This window comes from Centropristis striata, chromosome 7, assembly GCF_030273125.1.
Source record: "Centropristis striata isolate RG_2023a ecotype Rhode Island chromosome 7, C.striata_1.0, whole genome shotgun sequence".
Classification (NCBI taxonomy): Eukaryota; Metazoa; Chordata; class Actinopteri; order Perciformes; family Serranidae; genus Centropristis; species Centropristis striata.
Window position 1 is genome coordinate 4080068 of NC_081523.1, and position 25229 is coordinate 4105296.

Sequence of the window (25229 nt, forward strand, 5' to 3'; positions counted from 1 at the left end):
TATGTACATTACAATGTATGTATTCATACACACAGTCAATACCCATCAGTTTCCCTCCTTGTTTGTGCCAAGAAGCATCATCTTCAAAGGCTAAAAAAGTGTCACTCATGTCAGTCTTTCTCTCTCTTCACGAGGAGACTCTTGAGATTGAGAAGCATTATCATCTTCACAGTGAATTTTATATATCGCATCTCTGCTACTCTCCACTTGGCTCGCACAAATCTCTTTCATCTCTGCATTTAAATCTGCTCGTCTTCTGTTTCCTTGCAGTTCTCATAACAAGCGTTTGATGGACGACTGTGTGCAGGATGAGACAGAGTTCAACTGCAAGCTTAACAAGAAGGAAATCTACACAGTGTTGTGTTAGAGCGGAGGGAGGCTTCACACTAATGCAGGTAGCAGCAATTTATACACCATTAAATAGAATTCTCTGGCATTTTGCACAACTGGAAATATCTGCAAGCTATTAAATGCAAATAGAAATGTCTTTGAAGTATAATGAGCCAATGTTAAGGCACCTCATGATCCTATTGGCTTTTATTATTTAAAGCTAGATAGTGGGGTTTTTGTCCACTAGGGGGCGTAAAAGCTACCAAAATTGGAAATAATAACCATTATTTTCTTATTTGGAAGTTCCATAGGCTAAAAATAAAAAACAACTGCCTCAAATGAGACATTATTTAGGGTCAAAATAAATCACTCAAAACAAAACTAAAATACCTTCAGTTGGAGGCTTTGAAGTTCCTGTGAGCAAAAAAAATCAATTGACCTCCATCTGGTCCGTATTTATAACTAGTGCTGTCAAGAGATTAAAAAAAATTGAGAGATTAATTAATTATGATCTGTAATTACTTGATCTAATTAATCTCTTTTTTAATCTCACCTAAAAATAGCTGAGAAAAGCCCTCAACTTGAGGTATTTCCATTGAAATGCATTACATTATAGTGGCAGATCAAACGATTGATAAATAACAAAAAAAGTGGCTAAAGAAAAAAGATAATGATTATTCTTATTTTTTTGTGCATTTATTGCACAATTAAACTATTATACAATGTATATATTCTGGGTTCCTTTTGTGTATAATGAGACATTATTACCATTAACAAAAAATAAGTGAGAATTGTTCCGTCGTTCATCACTATAAATTGTTAATTTCATTATTAATTTGAAACAGGGGACCAAGGCCCTCTTCACAGGGGCAGGGGCCCCTCTAGGCCCCTGTGTAGAACCGCCACTGACGTGTTCTCCTCGAGTTTAGTTTGGCGAAGAGCTTTGCTATGGCTCGCTAAATTGCTAATGTTTTCGCTGCTAACATTAGCTGTGGCTGCACTCGTGACTGAGTGCTTTACAAAAACGGTAAAGTTGGAGATTAAAAATTAGAATAACGCGATCAAAAAACATAACTCGCTAAATATGACTGTAATTAATTAATCGCAATTAACGCGATCATTTGACTCCCCTTTTTATAACTTTACTACGTCAGTCCTAATCTCGTTACTTGCAGGCAGCTGGATTCACAAGATTATAAAAACCTGTACCAGATCTATGAAGCCATGTGAGATCACTAATCACACAAGAATAACTTCAGCAGTAGAAACGGTGAAATCTAATTGGAGTTGTATCCAATTGTTAACAAATATTATCCAGGAGAAGATAATTGACAGTGTGAAACAATGTGAGGACAGCTGCCTGCATGGCAGTAGCACTGAGAGTCAACCAGAGCAGGTTTTTGGCTCGGAAGCTAAACAGTGAACTGCTTTCTGCTTATTTTGTTTTTACCTTCTGATGGAGGTTTTCTAAACTACTTTCAAGAGCATTACATTATGACTTTATTACAGGTTCACAGTACTATAGCTCTCTTCTCAGTTGTTTTTAATTTAGGCAAGCTACAGATTACACTGCACGTTATTTGGTTCTTACCAAGATAATAAAAAAGCATAGATTTAGAACTGTTAGATAATTTATCTTGTTTAAAGAGTTAATTTCTTATTTTATGTGTTCAATATGCTTATTTCTAGATTTAACATCTTAAATCAAGAAATCTTCAAGGTAAATTATCTGTCCATGCAGCAAGATCATTTCCCTCAGATTTACTGTTTTACCTTGTTTTTAGACACACATTTTTTGCAGTGTAGTTTTCCAGAGAAACTCTGTACACACCTGTGGAAAAGCAAATAAGCAAACGTCTGAACTAAAACGAAATACAAAAGATGTAACAAAGAGCTCCCCACACTTTTTAATTTTCAATATGAATACATTTTTTTATTCATACAGACAATCTTGGCCCCTCTGGAGACTGAGATACTCCTACAGTTAAATTAATTTCCCTTTAGGTGTAGGAACTGTATATATTTATTTTTAATTGTCTCTCACTAAAAGTCAATGTAATTCATACCATGAGGTTTGCTGAAATGAAGGGAAATGAAGCGTCTCTGTAGGTGAAATACAATTCACAGTCACATCCCGTTATGAGGCTTTCCTTGATGACAGAGCTGCTGCCACCGTTTCATTTTCATCACTTGTTGATGAGACAAAATTACCTAAATAATGACATCTCTGCAGCATCTGCATTGCTAGGCAACAAAAAACAAGTCATTGTTCACTAATAAAAGGCTTGAGCATGTTATTCATACAAAACTTTGAGGAGAAGAAAGACAAAATGCGAGAAAAACGTTTTGGAACAAAAAGAAAGATTGAAAGGTTGGTATATATATATATTTATTCTAATGGAGCAGTGTGAAGGAAAACCTTGAGTAGTTTGTTTACTGGGATGTGCAAAAAGCAACAGGTTAATTATTAGAATTAATGCATAATTATGATACATCACCTCAGAGCTGTAGAGGTGACAGGAGACAATAATAGTGGGTTCAGCAGGACAATATTTGTGTTTGTTCACATTGTCACGGTGTCACATTAAGTCATTATTTTTCAATAAGTCATAAATACTTTCCAGCCAAGATGTTTTAACACTAGAGATAAGTGCTATGTGCAAACTGTCAATCATGATGGGAAAAACAGCTATACATTTGCTTCATAATGTTTCCAATTAGCACTTCAGTCAAATAGCTTATTCAGGTATGATGTAACTGACAACATGTCACAGCCGAGTAAACTTAATGTTTGTTTTTATTCGCTTACAGCTTAGTGGCAGTGTTGTTTTTTCATGGAAAAGGGCAAAAAACTGAATATTTTGTGCATGTAAATTTGCCACTGATGAGTCCAATATTTTTCTTCTGTAATGAAATGCAAAGCAAAAGTAAAAAATGTGTTAAAAACAATGAAAGCAAATGGATAAAACCCTAGTTACAGCCATGAAACAGTAACTACACACTCTGGCTCTCTGTGTGTGTGTGTGTGTGTGTGTGTGTGTTTGTGTGTTTGGTGCTCTGATTGAGCGCAAAACAACCGTTTGCAGCCAGAACTGAATTTCCTTTGCAAACATGATCCAAAAAACGGATTATTTTCCATTTTCAACACAACATGGCACAGAAATTCGCCACAACATTGCAGCAGCAGGGAGGCGGTGTAACGACAGGGATCTTTCCCTTTTAGATTCAGCACCGCAGGACACAAGATCATTATGTGATCAGAATCGATTGTCAGTGAAGAGCAGATTCAAGCAAGGATTAGTCTGATTATGACAGGATGTGCTGTTGTGTAACAGCTCCCTCGAGAAAAAAATCCTCTTTATGTTGAATTTTAAGTTGAGTATGAATGCAAGCGTGCAAATCCAAAGGCTTTTTATTTTGTTACGGGCAATTTTCCCGAACAAACAATTCTTAATCACTCTTGAGCTCGACTCAACCAATGACATGCCTCTTCATAAGCTCTTCGTTAGAGACATATGGCCATCTAAACCCACAATCTTTACAGCTTTTACACTGCAAAAAAGGTGTGTCTAAAAACAAGATAAAAACAGTAAATCTGAGGGAAATGATCTTGCTGCATGGACAGATAATTTCACTTGACAAGATTTTTTAAATTAAGATTATTAAATCTAGAAATAAGCATGTTGTACGCTTAAAATAAGAAATTAACTCTTAAAACAAGATAAATTAAAGCTGCCAGCAGTGATGAACTGGCCCGAGCAGAGTGACCTGATGATTATTTGTTTCTTATCAAGATAAAAAAAACTTTAGATTTAGAAGTGTTTGATAATTTATCTTGATTTAAGATTTAATATTTTATTTTAAGTGTACAAATGCTTATTTCTAGATTTAATAATCTTAATTTAAGAAATCTTGTCAAGTGAAATTATCCGTCCATGCAGCAAGAACAAGGTGCATTTTTCCGACCTTTCACAATAAAGGCTGCAACCAATTCCTCTGTGTTGTATACTTATAAGGATTATTAAATAACAACACAGAGCGAAGGTTGTTTCCTAACAAAGATGGCAAATTTATTACTCCTTCCAACCACCAGACCCACTCCCTCTGTGTTTACTTTCAAAATAAAAGCCCCAGCCATGTACACTATGTACTGTAAATGTAACTACAGGGAACTCAAATTCAACCAGAGCATTTTGCTATAAGGAAACTCAATAAAACGGCTAACAATAGCTCAGGCTATGCAACCACTTACCTCAGACAGACGGCCAGAGGCTGCAGATCTATTTGGTCTGGCTGGTCGTCTACCAATGCACCTGCTATTTTGGTTCATATATGAGCAGCAGTGCTAAGTGCAAAATGCCTGTATGAGGTGGAATATAGATTGAATCCATATAGACGTCCTTAGACACTCACATCACAAGGCCTCCTCACTCAGAAACAGCTGAGCCAATAACAGTGACGCATGACGACAGCTGCTTAATGAATGAAGAATTAGTATTATTACAATGTTCACAGAAGCACTGATCTCCAGCCAGACACAGATGGTGTGGGTCATTTTTTAGATTAATTACTGCAATGATGACAGAAGCAAATAATAAAAAATAGGGTTATGGTTATATCTGACTCACCACATTTTTTTCCACTTGCTGTCTATCACCATAGGTTTAAATTTTTGGTCGGAGCCACTTCATCAAGACTGCAGATTGGAGATGGCAGCCATATAAAGTCTATGAGAACTAATATATCTTCCAAGCCACTTAGAAGGTCAATCTTGGTGTCAAAATATACATTTTCTGGGTCAAGGAATCATTTAAAGTTATTGAGAATATCACTAGATGATTATTTAATTAAATAGATATGTTCATTTTCACCCAGACTGGTAGGCAACTCGCTTCAAGTGCTGCAGCAGGGAATTCTAAGCTGAAAATGTTTGGAATCTATGTTCACAGGAGAGTGAGGATTAGCTGCCATGTACACTGCTCAAACAAATCAAGGGAACGCTTTCATCTCATGTCAGATCTTGTATATACATTTTTCCGAACAGAAAGTGTAGATTTTGACACCAAGATTGATCTTCTAAGTGGCTTGGAAGATATACTGGTTCTCATAGACTTTATATGGCTGCCATCTCCGATCTGCAATCTTGATGAAGTGGCTCCTACCAAAAACTGAGTTATATCTGACCAGTGTGATGTGTGTGGAGGTGTGTGTGGTTGTTTTGTTGCAGTGTGGTGTTGTTTGCACATGATTTAATGAAAGTAAACACAGAGGATGGCTGGGTTCAGGCACTGTGCTCTGAGAGATTTGTCCATGTATCTGTCCTGCTGCTTTTAGATACCTGCAGTGGTTTAATGATGCGGCTGTAGAGTATTATTGTAAAAAATCACTGATCATACTTTATAAATGCAGACTGATTTACTAACATGCTGCTGAATCCACATTAAATGTTGTTTTTAAAGGATCTACTGGCGGGGGAGAGTTTGATTCAGATAATTAATTAACATCTGAAGCATCACTCTGTTATTTGTGTGCATATGCTGCCGGTTTTTAGTTGGCTTAGTTAGTCCTTGATGATAAAACCATCTTCAACAGATATATAATCCTGAGACATATATTCTCACCATAAACTCTGAGACAGATTTGCCTATTTTGAATTTTGCTCCTCTCCTCCCACTTGTGCACCAAAATACAGCAAAGCTGCTGGGCAAAGTGAATTTTAAAGACAGGAAGTACCGAACTGTTTGAGTGCTGCTAGCACTGGTTGTGGTTTTGCTACAAAAAACTTTATTCTCATAATATTTCAACTTTTTTTTCTTTTTTTTTTGGGAGCGGCAGACTTCTGCCAAGGCATGGCTTCGTTTCTACTTGTAGGGGCGTTTATGTGAAATTTCCCAGTTGGGAACCAATTTTTTCCAGTTATTTTGACACCAGATAAATGCAGCATGAATTCCCTATCTCACAACGACAGCAAAAATAAAACCACTCTGCAAACATAACCTCCTTGGTGGTGGTACATTTTACAATTATGTCTTTTTTTCTCACATTCCGACTTGCACTTTCTTGTCTTATTCTGCAAAAAAGGTGTGTCTAAAAACAAGATAAAAACAGTAAATCTGAGGGAAATGATCTTGCTGCATGGACAGATAATTTCACTTGACAAGATTTCTTAAATTAAGATTATTAAATCTAGAAACAAGCATGTCGTATGCTTAAAATAAGAAATCAACTTTTAAAACAAGATAAATAAAAGCTGCAATCAGCGATGAACTGGCCCAAGCAGAGTGACCTGACAATTATTTGTTTAAGTTTAAAAAAAACTTTAGATTTAGAAGTGTTAAAAAAATCTTGTCAAGTGAAATTATCTGTCCATGCAGCAAGATAATTTCCCTCAGATTTAGTGTTTTATCTAGTTTTTAGATACACCTTTTTGCAGTGCACAATAATATGACTTTCTCCTGAAATATTCTCAAATTCTAAGATATCTTTGTGTCAGAGGTGACAATGTAATTTAAAAATCTGCATTTTTTTTTGAGCTGGGTCCTATCTAGCCCTTTTGTTGCATGTTACCCCATCAATTTCCTGTCATCTCTCGATTGAATGCTAATGCAGTAGAGTTTTGATGCCAATAATATTGGAAAGAAACAATGTTCTTTTGGTGCGTTGTTTCCCTCAGCAGTACAGGGAGTTACTGCTGTCTGTATTCCTTCTGTCTGGTAGTCGAGTCTCACTCTCAGCCAACCCACTCTGCAGTGGAGAGTGGAGTGAAAAGTTCAAATATTGGACTTTCCTGTGAAGCTGGTTTGGCGACGGCTGCCTTGTGCCAACATCAGCACAAAGGGACGAGGGCAGCGAGAGGCTCTGCCCAGTCTGTGGTGAGTCTGTTTGAGATGGAGAAGCAACACCAGAGTGAGGCTCTGATCCTCTGTGTAGCTTTTCACATGCAAATTCATAAGTCCCTGTCAGTGTTATTGTTATTATTGTGAGCGACGGCTCATGTTTTGTATAATGTACGTGGTTCTGGCTCCACATTTAATGTGTTTCTTCCTCAAACACACTCACACACACACTGCCCGTCCTGCCCAAACAAACCCTCAACAACTTGGGAGTTGAAAGTGAGAATTTAACCCTCGAGACTTGCTGATGCGATCGCCATTAATCGCTTATATTTACACATTTAAATAAAGTCCAATTAACAAGTGATTCACCAGAGGTCTGGCTGTTAGTTACAGCAGGTGATTTATGTGCTAATAAAGTGAGAGGGGTGTTAACCGGAGGACAGATTCACACTGTAAGGAAGCTCAGCCATGATAATATAGGTTTTTTTTCCCCCATATATATCTTTATTTTATTGTCAAGACATATTCAATCGATAAGGGTACAATTCATCCATTTCTCCCCCTTTTAGAACCTGAACTAGAGAATCACATTCGCATAAAATAAGCAAAAAACAATAAATAGTCATGATAATTAGCAAATACAGCTCTCTCCCCCTCAAAGAAAAACAGGAGGGGTGAACAGTAGCCACATAAACAATAACCCCAAAAAAATAACAATTATAAATAAATAAATAAAATAAAAAGGGACATTTAGAGGAAGGATCCAGAACACTTGGAAAAAACAAACAAAAATTAGCTGTAACAATTTGTAATAATTTTGTATGTGGTGCCTAGAGTTTGACCACCAAATCAACATACTAAAAACAATTACTGGCCATTTAAAAGTTATATTAATTTATCTTAATTAGAACCATCTATCTTAATCATCTATTGATGGAATGGACTCGCTTAAGGAAAGAATGGGGTTGGAGTTTTATAAAAGTTGTCGGAGCACCCCCTAATACTGTACTTGATTTTTTTCTAAGTTTAATAATAATAATGATAATAATAATAAGCGTATAAATGACATTAGATCCTTTAGCCGAGAGTTAGGGGAGGGAGGATTCTTATCTTACCTTTTGCAAAAGCAATACAGTTGTTTTCCTGTTGGTGAAGTGTGTGAATTCTTCAGGCACACCAAAGATGGAGGTTAAAGGGTTGATAGTACAGTTTTGTCACACACATCCAGCACTGCTGGGTGTCACGTAATATACACTTTAACCCTCTGGAGACAATCTATTTATTGAAAATACACATGTTTTATTTACAGTAATAACTTTATTTATATATGATATGTAGACAAGCTGAGAAAGCCAGTTAAAGTTCAATCATAGGAGCTGTCACAGTGTGACATTTATGTTTCTAGACCATTTTTAAAATGTGAATTTTCTTTCTACAATGAAAACTATTACTATTTTCAATTTACATGCAAATAGACTTTTGTAGTTTTATTATTTGTTATTTTTTCTGCTGTTTTTGTGTGTATGAACGGTTTAAAAAAGGTACATTTCCATAGACACCTGTGTCTTTTGTTTGTATTTTGGGTTCCTGGCAGCTTTATACTTTGTTAATTAAAATAAAATGAAAAATCTGACTGATAGCCAATTTGTGTGGAGAAAAAGGAGCCATGCATGTGATGTAAGGACAGACTGAAAGATGCTAAACACAGACAGAAATTAATGCAGAGGAAGCTGACTAATTTGAACCAAAATCTCCTGGACTTCAGAGGTTTAATGATTGTGTTTGTATTACCAAACAGGGAATCAAGGAATGGATTATTATTCTGTTGGTAAGTCCTTATTCTGAAAGCCTGCCCTTTGTTAGCATTGAGAGTTACTTTCTAAAAATAGAGATTATAAAACATAAATCATAAGTATGTGAGCTCAGCAGCCAGTTTTTTGTTGTTTCTTTTTTAAAACTGGAATAACTGGTCTGTGTTACAAGTTTCCTTATTGTAGGTGTAATATTAGGGCTAGTTGGCTTTACACTGCAATGAAAGATAGTGCAGTATGTTAAATTAACATTTTAACATTGTTATAAAAGAGAAAAGCCTGAAGGTTCCTTCCAACTAATCTCATCTAGCAGTGAAACCAGAGGAGGAGCCTGGCTCAGCCTCTCTCTCTTCACCCATCTGTCTGTTTGTCTCTAAATCTAATTACTGATGTCCAAGCTCTAGAACACCAGGAACCGGATTTGATTAGATACATTTTGAATTCATGTATTATTTCATTGCTCATTTGAAGCATTTTCAAAAATGACACTTGAGGGGACCTTCTTAATTTCTTTCCTTATTACTTGTTTGTGATTGTATTTCATAATTTGAAGGGTGCAACATGTGCCTTTTTGTCTGATAAATAAGGTTTCCATGAAAGATTTCCTATTTCCAGCAGGCGTTCAGGGTCTGCAAAGCAGTCTGCTGTCTTTTTACATTTTCACACACACAAATAACTAATTTAGAGTGACTATGCAGACTAAAATGACTTGCATGGTTCATGGTAGCTTGCTTTGTCAATATTCTGAATTTTCATGAGTTTTATTTATATTCATGACTAGGCAGATGTGTGTTGGCCTCGAGGCTAATTGGAAGGACTGTTACAGAATACGAAGGCATGTTTCAAGCCCATTTTAGGTTCAGTCGTGAACCACAAATTAGAAAAATATCAGGGTGGAGCGTGGAGATAATAAATCGTTTGATTGAACCTGCATTCACTTGTTTTATCCACCATAGGGGAATATAAGAGGGCACTTTTCTAATCAAATGCAAAAAAGCTACTTTATATGCTGCAATCTAATGAAACCCAGTTTGTTAAGATGAAAATAAGGTTGTTGTCCTGTTAGTAAAGGTGTTCTTCTATGATGTCCACTCCCTGTAGAAGTCAATCGGTAACGCTTTATATTAAGGTCCTTGTAATAACCATTAATTAACAAGTAATAAGGCCCTTGTAAGTCCTTACAAGATGCTTATTAACATTATTGTGTGTTTATAAGCTTTTATAAGTGTTAATAATGGCATTACAAACACCCATGACCCACCCATTATGTCTTTGCCATGCCTTTATTAATCTTATTTTGTATGCTTATTGATATTAAAATATACTTTATTGCTCATCTATTAGGGGTGTGCCATATCGTATCGTTCACGATAATATCGGTATTTTTTTTTATGGTTAAAAAAAATGCATATCATGATATCGGCAACATTCCTACTTCTTGATGTAGTGGTTAAAGTTGTTTTAATCACAAAAAGCTACTTACTCTCTGTCGCTAAATACATGCAGCTTTCAAAATAAGAGCACAGTGTGTTAAGAGAATCCACCACAGAATTTACAAGAATACTGTCAAAATAAGATGCCTTAAATAAAACGTATAAGAACCTTTATTGGCCTTTACAATATTTCGTTAAAATATGCCCCCGAAATCCCTAAATGGTTATTTTTATTATTTGCTCATACTCAAGAGTTGAGAGTAAATTTTTTGTATTTGGCAACTGTTGAGATTTGCACTTCACACTACATTTTAGATTTTTATTTATTTATACATTTTCTATATCTTTTTAGGTATCTCCTAATATCTTCAAGAATATCGTTTTCGCAAAAAATGCCTGCAACATCGTGATATTATTTTTGGGCCATATCGCCCACCCCTATCATCTATTATAAGTTAACTATGCTTTTTGCAACTACCGGATCTAAAGCGAGAACAATGCCTTATTACTTTTTAATTAATGGTTATTAAGGACCTTATTATAAAGCGTTACCAGTAAATCTTCCAAAAAACTTAAAAACTAAAACAAAAACCCAGTGACCTTGCATCATCACTGAGCTGAGTTCCAGCTATAATAACAGAGGTGGCTGCCCTTTAACTCAGACTGCATTTCCTGCTCTGTGTCTGATTCCGTGATATGTTTATGTATAAAAGCAGTGGCCTTTACTCGATTTAGCCTTTCATGACAGGAGCCTTGTTTTACATTTGCACTGTCTCGCAGTTAAGGAATGAATAATGTCCTTGTTTCTTGGACATTATTAATGTATGCATAAACATTTCTCTAAATACCCTGCCCCGGGCTGGTTATATGTAAAAATGTTCCTTGCTTTTGGTAAATATGCAGTTTTGGGTGGAAGGTGGGCAGGCCTGCTGGAGGTGGTTGTTTCTCAAAGGTTAACTGTGTGGGAAGTTTCCCTGACCAGGGATATAAAGGGACACCAGAGGCCACACAGCGGACAATATCAGAGAGAGAGACTCTGATTCTATATGCAGACACAGAGATGAGGAAGAACAAAGACATGAAACACTTAAGTCAGCTGGGAAGAGGTCTTCCATGAGTCATGATGATCTCAACATCACTGACGTCACGTCTTTCCTTTTTGTTTTAGGACTCTGTTTGTCTCCCCATGTGACCGTGTCTTCTCTCCTCTGTTGAGGTTGTTGTGATGTGAGTCACGTCCGTTAGTTGGCATGGCATCTCACAAACTTTTCAGCAGATATATATATGGTTACATATGTGTAACTTTTCTCTCCCCGGAGTTTGTACGAGTGGTTGAAATACTTGGAAATTCTTCAATTTAAATGTTGTATTTTCAAGGTTTACAAAGTGCTTTGATTTTGGATGAAGTGCTTGTAAATGCTTGGAATTATTCCTGTATTTCTCTTGCAATCTGACTATATCCATCTATAGACTATAGAACAGGGGTCTCAAACTCAAATTACTTGGGGGCAGCTGGAGGCAGTATCAAAATGACCAAAAAAAGACACAAAATGACCAAAAAAGACACAAAATGACTGAAAAAACACTAAATTACTTTGAAAAAGACACAAAATGACCAAAAAATTAAACTGAATTACCAAAAAAGACAAAATGACCCAAAAAAGACACAAAATGACAGAAAAAAATTACATTACTTAAAAAAAAAATACCAAAAAAGACACAGAATTACCAAAAAAGACATAACATTATTTACCAAAAATAAGACACAAAATTATTTTAAAAAGACACAAAATTACCAAAAAAAGTAATTAAAAGGACCTTCCATACACAACACTGTAAAGTGCCATTCATATAAAACTCACATTAAACTTTCATATCAAGGTGGGGGCCACAAAATATCGTCACGAGGGCTGCAATTGGCCCGTGGGCCGCGAGTTTGAGACCCATGATATAGATAATCACATGTTCAATGTAAAAAATAATGAGTAACCTATCTGAAATGAAGAGCGTTCCTCCTAAAAGTGTAATAGCATCGCTGTTGGTGTGGTTCAGTGAAATCTCCCCCTTTTAGTATGTAAGTACTCATCTAAAACATGCAACTTACAACAGGTGTAAGATACTGGAAAAGCCTGTAAATGGACCTTAAAAGTCCTTGAAAAATGCTTGAATTTGACCACTGCTAAAGTGTACAAACCCTGACTCCCATATCCCATCAATATTTCAGCCCCAGTAGTCTGCTGTTTATATTTGCTGCACAAATGCATAGTATTGCAATCCCCAATAACAAACAATTATAAATTATGGTTTGATCCATCAAGTAAAAATACTAGAAATGAGCCGGTTCCACCTTCTCAAATGCCACTTTTTCCTCAATTTCTCTGCACTGACTACAACATCTTCCATTCAAGTAATAATAAAAATAATAATATTAATACATTTAATTTTTATAGCACTTTTAAAGGTACTCAAAGTCTCTTAACATAACAGGAATTAGACACACACAAACACAAAATGCAGAAGAAAACAGAACTAATAAGAGATGAGAGATTCAAGTGTTCATAAGTGACAACCTGATTAATTCACCATGGAAAAGGGATTATTATGTTCTCTATTCTGCTTCAGAGCACAGTCCACGTGTGCAGCAGGAGCATTATTATAGTGGTGCAGCCTTAAAATACGCTTACCCGACCCTATAAGACTTTCTGACACAACAAAATCTGCCTTGTCCACCTTATCTGTAGACGTGTTGTACAGCAGGAGAGAAAACGCACAACACAGCAGCTTAAGGACATGACTAATGCTTGGGTGGTAGTCTTTTTCATCTTTTGTTTACAAGGTGACGTGTAAAACGACCTGACAAGGCAACATGACCTAGTTCCAACTCCATATGGGGGCCACTAATTCACCTCCTTCACAGTTTGGGCACAGTTTATGGGTGTTTCCACAGGGCTTCTTGTGTTGGAGGGAGAGCCATGAAAGCAGAGAGGAGCCGGGGGGGAGAGAGTGGGCTGCTCCACTCTCATTCTGCACCATTGTCTCAGTGGTTTGTGTGGCACAGGAGAGGAAGTAAGAGATGACTGTGCACAACCACTGATTCACTGCAGGAGGTCCGTCTGAGATGTGTGTGTGTCAAAAACATTTAAAAAAACATTAGGAAATGTAGCTTGACTTAACATGAAACATGACACATGAATGGTTTAACAGATGCAAGAGTTGACTGGAATTATTGTTCACAAATAGTCAAGCAAGATAAAACCCGCTTTCTCAATATGGAACAATTATTAAGTGTTTTTTTTGTTTTGTTTATAAGCGATAAACATTTTCACAACAGATGTGATGTACACTACCGGTCAAAAGTTTTAGAACACCCCAATTTTTCCAGTTTTTTATTGAAATTCAAGCAGTTCAAGTCAAGTGAACAGCTTGAAAGGGTACAAAGGTAAGTGGTGAACTGCCAGAGGTAAATAAAAAAAGGTAAGCTTAACCAAAATTGGAAAATAATGTACATTTCAAAATTATACAAGTAGGCCTTTTTCAGGGAACAAGAAGTGGGTTAACAACTTAACTCTATGGAGTCTTGGGCTATTTTGTCCATTTTTTAATTCTTTTCATGTCTTTGTAAGTCATTTTGTGTCTTTTTTTTGTCATTTTGTGTCTTTTTTTTTTGGTCATTTTGTGTCTTTTTTTTAGTCCTTTAGTCCAACATAAAATGTGATTTTGAATCTTTTTTTTACTTTCAAAACACTATCATGCTCAATAAAGAATTTTAAATGTTGCAAATGTGCATTCATTTCATAGTACACTGAGACATTAAACTGCATAATTTTCAATTAAAAATTGGAAAAGTTGGTGTGTTCTAAAACTTTTGACCAGTAGTGTATATGTTTGTTGAAGCAGCGACAGACTGAGATAACACATTTATATCGACAATGCTCAAGTTAAGTATGCTGTTTTTTTTACATTTTTTATTGTTTCTAGCACTTCTTTGAAACATCATACTTACATTAGTGGTCGACCGATATGGATTTTTTAAGGCCGATACCGATTATTTTGATATCAGTCTAAACCGATCCCCGATATGTGCTGCCAATTTTTTTGGGCCGATTCTTGAAGCCGATATTGCCTTTTCTCCCTCCATTTACAAATGTAACACAAGTCTCAATTTAAACAAAAAAAAAACATTTATTAACAAAACAAACAAAACATATTAACAGTTGGATAGCGAACAATGTGTATGTTGTTCTAGGCCTGGAGGTGGTGGCGCCTCAAATGATCCACATATTTGATGCGTTTTTAATTTTTCTGGTATCAGCAGCAGCTCACCAGAGAATGGCAGATGTTGCACCGAGCCTTGCCTGTTGGCTCAGTGAAATGGGCTAATTGATCGGCGAACGCACACACCTAACTTACATTAAAGCTGCATTCATTTGTTTTTGGCCACTTGGTGGCAGAAGAACAACACACCAAGCTGACAGGCAAACTGCTCTGACATATTGCCTTAAAAAACTTCCCATGGCTAATGATGTTGGCAAACATGTTGGTTATTTACTCATCCAGAAGACACAATGGTAGAGTGAGTGAGGGAGAGGGAGTGACTTTGATGGATATGACGGTGTGCAGCTCCATAATACTGCAAATGAGTGAAGGAATAGAACGATGTTGCTTATTTTTGTGTTTTTCTGGGATGTAAATAAAACTTGTGTTTAGCGCAATAATATATTTTTCGAAAAAAGACAAAAAAGATCTTGAGCGAGTGTAAAAACTTTTATGCAAATTTCAAAATGTGGAGAGAAACTGATTGATGGAAGCCAAGAAGTGAAAAGAGGCTAAAAGATTTTTCAGAGCTAATATGTATCAACAGACTATAGTTGATCCATTTTAAGCATTTTTAGTAATTTTTTGTAATTTGAGCATTTTTGACAAAAATCGACATGCTATCGTATGACTTTTTTTGAGGGGGGGGGTCACTTTTGGACATCCCATAATATGGTGTTTTTTCGGTATTTTTGGACAAACTACTTCCACTAGCATCAACAGAGTATAGTTGAACCATTTTAAGCATTTTGTATCTGCCATGCTGAAAGCTTAATTCTAATTTTTGACAAAAATCGACATGCTATAGTATTTTTTTCAGGGGGTCATTTTTGGACATCCCATAATTTGGCGTTTTTCTGTAATTTCTAGCCATATTATTCTCTAGTATGAATCAACAGACTATAATTACCCATTTTAAGCATTTTTCTGCATTGACATGCTATAATATGACTTTTTATTTTGACGGGGTCATTTTTGGACATCCCATAATATGGTGTTTTTTCATTATTTGTGGACAAACTATACTACCACTTGTATCAACAGACTATAATTGACCTATTATAAGCATTTTTTGGCAATTTGTAATTTGAATATTTTTGAAAAAAATCGACATGCTATAACATGACTTTTTATTTTGAGGGGGTCATTCTTGCACATCCCATAATATGGTGTTTTTCTGTAATTTCTGGCCATATAATGCTCTAATATGTATCAACAGAGTATAATTGACCCATTTTAAGCATTTTGTATCTGCCATGCTGAAAGCTTAATTCTCGCTATAAACAACAACTGTAGTAATTTAATTCAATATTAACAAATAATCATTCCAACTTCATGTAAAACTGTGTAAATTAAGAGGGAGGATCGTGACGTATTGTGTTTCATAATGCAGCTTTCTGTCTCAGTAATCTGAATGTAGCCTATTGTCCAAGGATGCAACCCTGCAGCTGAATAAAAAGCTGGAGCTTCTGATGCAAACATTAATGGTGGCAGGAGAATGCTAAAAATAATTCTGCATTGCGCTCTATGGGATGATTATACTAAATAATTCTGACTTCACATACTTCCTTTGGTACAAACAAACAAAGAATGCCTTTTAAGACTGACCTAGATCTGTTTTTGTTTCCCTGTAAGCGCTACACATTTTACTATGCCACCACACAATGAAATATTAATTGTTTCCATTATTTCAGCAATTATTCAAATTACGTGCAGCAGGGAAAAATGGGTAAAAAAAAGCCTAATTGCAGTTTGGAGTTGTCCTGCTCTGTGTTAAAACGGGTTAAATTTCAACCACCTGTGTTAGTCCTCATTAGTGAGAGTATCAACATGCACATGGTAGTGGCCTGAGGCTGCCTGTAAAAACTGGAGCGCATCACAAAACCCCATAATTTGGTGGAATCAGAGGAATGAAAACAGACATACCAATATAAGCAGAGAAAAATAACCTTTTTATAAAGAGAATATAAAAAAAACAACCTGAAACTGATCAGCAGTCTTATCATCCTTCAGTAAATTGGGTAAATTAATTCAAAACTGGGCTGATATTTGTATTATTCCAAACCATGTCTGAAACAGACAGCTCAGTTTAAAGAGCCCTTTGATCTAAAACTAGTTTTTAACCCCATCAAAGAAACTGGCCCCCTTTATTTTACATTTCTCCACATTCGCCATACTAATGTGTGTTCATGCTGGAAATCCAAAAGGTCATTATGTATAATAAAAAACACTTGATTTTTTTTCATGCTCTGTTGATGAAGACTGCTGTCAAACACTGTAATGTATGAAGGAAATGGAGGAGATGCTCACAGCTGCAAGCAATTAAAACAAAACTAAAAACACTTACGTCCTAACAGGACTCAACATAATATATGCCTCTTATTCTTGTGTTGTTTCTTGACTTCATCCTTGTATGTGTTGTATGATCTCTCAAATGTACGTCGCTTTGGATAAAAGCATCTGCTAAATCAGCTATTCTCAACCTTGGGGCCCCCAGATGAATTCTGGGGGTCGGCAAATCATTTTGGAAGTCAGCTCTGTCTCCACTGTGTTAAAGTGTTCACGTGTTTTAGTCTTTTGGTCATTTAATGTCCTTTTTTTGTCATTTTGTGTCTTTTTTTTGTCATTTTGTATCTTTTTTTGTCATTTTGTGTCTTTTTTTTTCATTTTGTGTCTTTTTTGTAATTTTGTGTCTTTTTTTTGTCATTTTGTATCTTTTTTTGTCATTTTGTGTCTTTTTTTGTCATTTTGTGTCTTTTTTGTCTTTGTGGGGGTTTTTTTTAGTCATTTTGTGTCTTTTTTTTGTCATTTCGTGTCTTTTTTTGGTCATTTTGTGTCTTTTTTGGTCATTTTGTCTTTTTTTTTTTTTTACCATTTTGTGGTCAGTTTGTGTCTTTTTTTGTCATTTTGTTTCTTTTTTTGGGCCATTTTGTGTCTTTTTTGGTCATTTTGTCTTTTTTTTTTTTTTTTTAACCATTTTGTGGTCAGTTTGTGTCTTTTTTGTCATTTTGTGTCTTTTTTTTGTCATTTTGTTTCTTTTTTTGGTCATTTTGTGTCTTTTTTGGTCATTTTGTCTTTTTTTTTTTTTTTTTACCATTTTGTGGTCAGTTTGTGTCTTTTTTGGGCCATTTTGTGTATTTTTTGAAAATTTTGTGTCTTTTTCGGTCAATTTGTGTCTTTTTTTTGATCATTTTGTGTCATTTTGTGGTCAATTTGATTCTTTTTTGGGTAATTTTGTGTCTTTTCTGACAAATGCCAAGTAGTAGCAAGTTATTACTTTACAAGGAGTCTCTGGCTTGAAGCTGACTGTTTTTATTTGTTGTCTGCTTCATTATTTGTCCAAAATGCGTCATATGAACTGAGTTTGTATGATCTGAACTGTGCGTGGAGATTCTGTTCAGTGAGTGGGGGTCGCGGACAACATGCATGTTAAATTGGGGGTCGCCACTCAAAAAGGTTGAGAACTACTGTGCTAAATGACATTGTAGATTGTAGATTGTAGGTCTGCAGAAGATCTCTGAACGCACAACACGTCCAACCTTGAAGCAGCACAAGACTAAACCACCACACAATTATCCTTTTGTTAAGTGTTTGACTGTAATCACAGATTCATTGTTCCAAAAATAACTAAATTCAAGTGTTAATCCTGCCAAATATCATAAACTGCATAGATTAGTGCTAGCTTTGGAAGCTTAACAGGCATAATGACAGTAGCTTAGTTTCTCCAGGCCTCTGTAGTCGGTCTTTGGAGGCAACTTGACGTCATTCTGGCTTCAATTTGATAAAAATGTCCTCAAAGGAAACACCTCCCTGACCTGACAACCTAGCTGCACTGAACCCAACTTGCATTAACCCTCTGGAGTCCATCTATTTATTGAAAATACACATGTTTTATTTACAGTAATAACTGTATTTATATGTAGACACGCTGAGAAAGCCAGTTAAAGTTCAATCATAGGAGCTTTCACAGTGTGTAATTTATGTTTCTGGACCATTTTTAAACCTCTCAAGTCCAGGAGATTTTGATTCAAATTTCTTCCTCTGCATTAATTTCTGTCTCTGTTTAGCATCTTTCAGTCTGTCCTTACATCACATGCATGGCTCCCTTTTCTCCACACAAACTTGGCTATCAGTCAAATTTTTCATTTTATTTTAATTAAAGTATAAAAGCTGCCAGGAAACCAAAATACAAACAAAAGACACAGGTGTCTATCGAAATGTACCTTTTTTAAAATCCATTTATACACACAAAAACAGTAGAAAAAATAATAAATAATAAAACTACAACACAGTCTATTTGCATGTTAATTAAAAATAGTAATAGTTTTCATTGTAGAAAGAAAATTCACATTTTAAAAATGGTCTAGAAACATAAATGTCACACTGTGAAAGCTCCTATGATTGAGCTTTCAACTGGCTTTCTCAGCTTGTCTACATATCATATATAAATAAAGTTATTACTGTAAATAAAACGTGTATTTTTAATAAATAGATGGACTCCAGAGGGTTAAAATGTGAATTTTCTTTCTTCAATGAAAACTATTACTGTTTTTAATTTACGTGCAAATAGACTCTTATAGATTTATTATTTATTATTTTTTCTGCTGTTTTTGTGTGTATAAATGGTAAAAAAAAAATTGGTACATTTCCAAAGACACCTGTGTGTGGCGTTTGTGTGGAGAAAAATGAGCCATGCATGTGATGTAAGGACAGACTGAAAGAAGCTAAACAGAGACAGAAATTAATGCAGAGGAAGTTGACAAATTTGAACCAAAATCTCCTGGACTTCAGAGGTTTAATCAGTGTAGTGTAAATGTGTAAATAGGCAAAAACCAGTGCAAATCTACAAGAAAAAAGTATGGAATTCATGAGAAAAAAGTGGCAAATCTACAAGAAAAAAGTAGCAAATTCATGAGAAAAAAGTGGCAAATCTACAAGAAAAAAGTAGCAAATTCATGAGAAAAAAATGGCAAATCTACAAGAAAAAAGTGGCAAATTCATGAGAAAAAAAAAAGGCAAATCTACAAGAAAAAAGTAGCAAATTCATGAGAAAAAAGTGGCAAATCTACAAGAAAAAAGGAGCAAATTTATGAGAAAAAGTGGCAAATCTACAAGAAAAAAGTAGCAAATTTATGAGAAAAAAGTGGCAAATTCATAAGAAAAAAAATTGGCAAATCTACAAGAAAAAAGTAGGAAATTCATGAGAAAAAAGTGGCAAATCTACAAGAAAAAAGTAGCAGATTTATGAGAAAAAAGTGTGAATTCTACAAGAAAAAAGTAGCAAAGTGCCGTTTTGTTTTTGAGCTAAATTGAGTCCCGTGTGAGGATGTTCCTGCTCAGCGAGTGCTTGTGGCTGCTGCCTCTGCCAGGGTTGCATGAAATCCTGTGCTGCTGCTGCTGCTGAGGGTCGTTGACATTCACAGACTGTCAGAGGCTCTGCTGGTTCTGTTTCCTTAGAAACTGCAGAGGGATGGTGGGAATCAAGGAATGCAGGACACCAGTGGTTGCATTCCCATGTGCTGAGAGATCCGTTCATTTAATAATTTAAAGGGGGAAAAAGCAGAAAACTGTTGAGAATCACCTGCTGAGGCTCTGACTCAGTTAGAACTGTTGATGGGAAAGTTTTCACTACTCTTCCACCACTCCTATATACCAAACTTAGTTTACTTCAGTAAAAGGGTTAATAAAAGAAAGTACAAATACTGTTATAAATAGAAGTCCTGCATTCAAAATCGTAATGAATTAAACTGGTTTTAAGCTTTTGTTTTTAACCCTGTGGAGTCTCCAAAAGCTCCAAATAATCCAGACTTGTTGACTCCATCCAGATAGAAAACAAAGCAGCGTGGAGCCCTACTGTAAATTTACCTCTAAAGTTCTGGCTGTAAATTCCATGAGGCCAGTTTCAGTTTGATGATGATATACCAAGTAAAACTGGAGACAAGCTCAAATAGATTTAGTATAAAATGATAGAACTGGATGGAACCCTCTTATATGTTAGATTTGACACCTTTGTTCACATTTGCAACATTTACATTTTTTTATTGAGCGTGATAGTGTTTTGAAAGTAAAAAAAAAGATTCAAAATCACATTTTATGTTGGAATAAAGGACTAAAAAAAGACACAAAATTACCAAAAAAGACACAAAATGAGAAGACAAAATTACCAAAAAAATACACAACAAAAGACAAAATGACTAAAAAAGACACAAAATGACCAAAAAAAGACACAAAATGACTAAAAGACACAAAATGACCACAAAAAAGACACAAAATAACTAAAAAAAGACACAACAAAATACACAAAATAACTAAAAAAAGACACAACAAAAGACACAAAATGACCAAAATTGTTACGCTAAACACACAAGACACAAATAAAATAGAGTCCCACTAGAATAGAAAACAGAGTTGATGACAGAATCACACACAATCACAAGATCACATTCATGTTGGTATTTCTTTGTTTCTTTTTGGTACAAAAATGTTGATCCAGTTTTCAACATTTTATCGACCAAACAACTAATCGATTAATCGTTTAAATAATCGACAGATTAATCCATAATGAAAATAATGGTTAGTCGCAGCCCTACAATAAACCTAAATGTGCAAATTACCAAAAAGCAAACAGAAGTAGGAAATAAAGAGAAAAGAATAGAACATAGAGATAGAAATTATAGATGTCGGAGAAGAATTACTGCTGTTCAGTGGATAATTGTCTAATGCCTGCTATCAGAGGTAACTCTTCACACGGCTGCTTTAAAGTGCCACTGCAGACAGAAAATGATGCATTAGCCCAATGGCCAATTTGGTGCATTTAGAGTGCTCTAAACTACATATAAATACAGAGGAGAGAGCTGAAATAAACACATGCTTTCACGTTGACATTCTGAAACACCAGGATCCACAACAGGATTCCTCCACAGTGGACTCAGCGTTTGTTTTGACAAGATTTTATATGTTTCAATTGACGAAAACTGTTATTTCTTCACTAGTCACACGTTCCCAGTTATCACCTGTCAATCAAACAGTCTGGGCTAAATTGCGACATCTTGTCTTCAGTTTCTTTTTTCCATTTCCTTGTTTTAATAATATTTCGCTCTTTGTTTTCCCTTTATTATAGAACAAGTAAATCCCCATTATGTAACTGCAGTTGATGAGTCTTTTATCTGCTAACGGTGCTGTGATTGTGCTGGATTTACTCCAGGATTTGGGTAAGTCACTTTTCAGTGTATCTACTGCAAGTAATGTGTGTTACATACTTATGTTTTACAGATCTTATCATGTTTTTAGCATCAAGTGTTTAGTTTGTGCACCTGGAGCCGGATTCACAAAATTGTTCTTAAGATAAAACTTAAGAAAATTCTTAAGAAAAAACAATAGGATGTTCCTCACAATGTTCTTAAATGCTATTCACCATTTTTTTCTTAAGAATTGTCGTTTGTCTTAGGAACTTCTTAGTTTTCTCACTTAGGACGTTCTTAGATTTTTAACTTAAGATCACTTGCTGGTTTCAGTAATGTGGCCTACCTAAATAATAAGTTTATAGTGATTAATTAAGTAGTATTAAACAAAACAACTGCCTCTGTGGTTTACTAAGAGCACATTGTAGTGTAATCTAGGGAGTGTAGGTAGTGTAATCAACTGCCAAAATAAGATTTATGTGATACATTCACAAAAAAACTACTTTGGCCAACTTCAGTGAACAAAACTTGTTAACACATTGTCTAGGGCTGAACTATATATTAGAGAAATTAAATAAATGTCATACAAATGTGTTCAAGTAAATACAAATCAAGACTTATCTTTCCACTGTAGCTGTTTTCAGACTGCTGAGGGCTTCTCTTAACCCATTTAGGCCTAAAACGCCTGGAAAAAATGCCTGCAAAACCTTTGCAAAAAAATTTTTTTAAAATAAGCCCCTAAAACATGTTTTCAAGTTTTTTTTTTAGTAATTGTATGTCTTTTTAGGTAATTCTGTGTCTTTTTTGGGTAATTCTGTGTCTTTTTTAAAATAATTTGTGTCTTTTTTTTGGTAATTTTGTGTCTTTTTTGGGTAATACTGTGTCTTTTTTAAAGAATTTGTGTCTTTTTTTGCTAATTTTGTGGTGATGATTTCAAAGTTCTGGAAAAGTCTCATGTTGCATTGCAACACTCCCACATGTATTCTGATGCATTTCATTGGCCAAGAGACCGAAAATAGAAGGAAAAAAACTCCAAATACTACAAAACGACATATCCGCTTTCCAGGCTTTAATGGGTTAAAGTTGTGAAGAAATATGAGAAGAAATCTAAGAATTTTGTTTTCAAGAATCCAATTTGTTCTCAATTTCTATCTTAGGAAAAAACTTCAGAAGAAAGTTAAGAAAACAACTGAAGAAAAGATCAGAATTTCTTCATGAATACCAAATCTTCTTAAATTTTGTCTTAAGAGCAAAGTTAAGAAAAAAATGACACATAAGAAGCATTTTTTTCTTAAGAATGCTTTGTGAATCCGGCCCCTGGCTCCTCTATAGATTTCCCTTTGGGGACACTGAAGATGAGCAGTAACATGGCAAACATGTTTGCATTGTAGAAGATGACAAAATTAGATTTATACCATGTTGGGACGACTATCACAGCAGTTAGGTCGTCCTCTGTAATTTGTGCAGGAGTCTTGCCATTTCCACTGACCTTTGAAAGCTTTCTGAAGCCGTGCACCACAAACCTTCAGTGATCTGCAGCGCTCACAATGAAACCTGACGTAATTATTGAATCTGATTTTAAATGATGAAACAATGTAATGTTTTTAGATGTATGTTATCTTTATTTCTTTTACCTCCAGCTCAACCTTTTATTATATGGTAGAGTAAAGGTCAAATGGGAAATAAAGTGTATGGTCTTTTCTCTCCCTGTGTTTGTTTTAGACAGTGGACCAGAGAGAAAATCTCTTTTTTTCTTCCTTTTTTTTTTATCATGAACCTGGCTCCCCTGAGTAGGTGAGTACTTGATCCTTGCTAATTTTATTTCCATCAATCCCCTCCATTCATATGGATATTGTTACACACTACAGTCGCCCTTGTGCCCTCACTTTAATTGTTTTTCTCCTGTTCCCAAACAAATCTATTTAGCAGCATTCATGCTTACGTAAAGGCCGTGGAGGACAAAACAGACAAAAAATAAATGGTTTCCACTCAGGAGGAGGGGGCGGGGGGCTCCCATTCAGAATATGACAACCATGTTTTAAATAATGTCAGATCCCTGCGATCCCCTCCCTCTGCTGGAATGTCTCCTTTTAGCACTGGAGGAATTTTATTGCCCTACCTTCCCTCTGTTGTGGGGACACTGGGGGACAAAAACCAGCGCTGACCCCATGGGGGCATCTGCGGCGCTAACCACCTAGATGAACATTGTGACTCTGGCATAACTTCGCTGTTAGACGTCACGAGTCATTGTGTCGGGGCGTTTTTGTGTCTAAGGACAAAGCGTGAAAGAGAGAAAAGAAAACAATCCAGATGCCTTCTCTGAAATGGCCCAGCTTGCCCCCTTTTATAATGCAAGTGGGGGTCAGCTTTGTTCGAATGCGCTGATAGTTGTCGTGTTAGAGAAACCGACTTTCAAAGCGCATACCTACGTCTTGTAATTAGCTCCGCCGCCCCCCCTCTGTCTGGACTCAGTGATGGCTCTGTCCTCTCATGAGGATTACTCTCACTCTGCAAAATTATACAAATTACCCTCACGTGTTGGAGCTATGCATTCATTTTCCTTGACTGAGTAGCAGTTGCCCAAACACAAAGCACACACAGGCTGCAATTACCGACTTTTGAAACAATGGGTTCTCACCACTAACATCATTTTTGTTTTTCTTGTCTGCTTCTTGTAAATATCTGGCAAAATCTTCTGTGCTGCTTCTATGACAGAAAAACCGCTGAAGAACACACAAAGCCAATGAGGACTGATTGTCTTTAAAGACATTTCCAGATGTCCAGATGTATTTTATTACATTGGAAACGAAAGTATTATCATGAGGATCAATTGCTTAATTTGGTTTTATAAATCACATATACAGTGACATATATATTTATAGTTTCTACAACAATTGTGTCGTTTCAGCCACGTCGTTTCACATTCATGTATGATATGTGCAATAGGCTTTTTTTTTTCTGTATAACATGTGCAATAAGCTATTTTTTCTGTGTGACATGTGTAATAGGCTTTTCCTTTTCTCTTTTTTTCCTGAAAAGAAGTGCGATGTCTTGTGCGCAATGTATGTGTGCAGTGTTTGCAATAATTTGCAGCTTTGCCATGTGTCTCTGTTTGCAGTCCTGTTTACAGTCCCTTACTTTGTGATTTGTGTGTGGTGTTCTTTTTTTGTTTGTTTGTTTGATGGGTGCATGCCTTGTTTATTTATTTATTTATTTATTTTTTGCACTGACGAGAGAGCTGTGCCTCAATTTTGTTGTGCTAACATATTTTTTTATACTACGGTGCTATGACAATAAAGACTATTCTCTATTCTCTATTATAAT

At 35.6% G+C, this 25229-nt stretch overlaps 1 long non-coding RNA gene across 1 annotated transcript; it reads left to right on the forward strand.

Annotated features, from left to right (window-relative positions):
* The first annotated feature begins 268 nt into the window (after positions 1-268).
* Positions 269-25229, forward strand: LOC131975044 (uncharacterized). The gene is made up of 4 exons (XR_009394689.1): positions 269-395; positions 21845-21935; positions 23628-23699; positions 24621-25229. It is a non-coding gene; the product is annotated as an uncharacterized LOC131975044 (long non-coding RNA).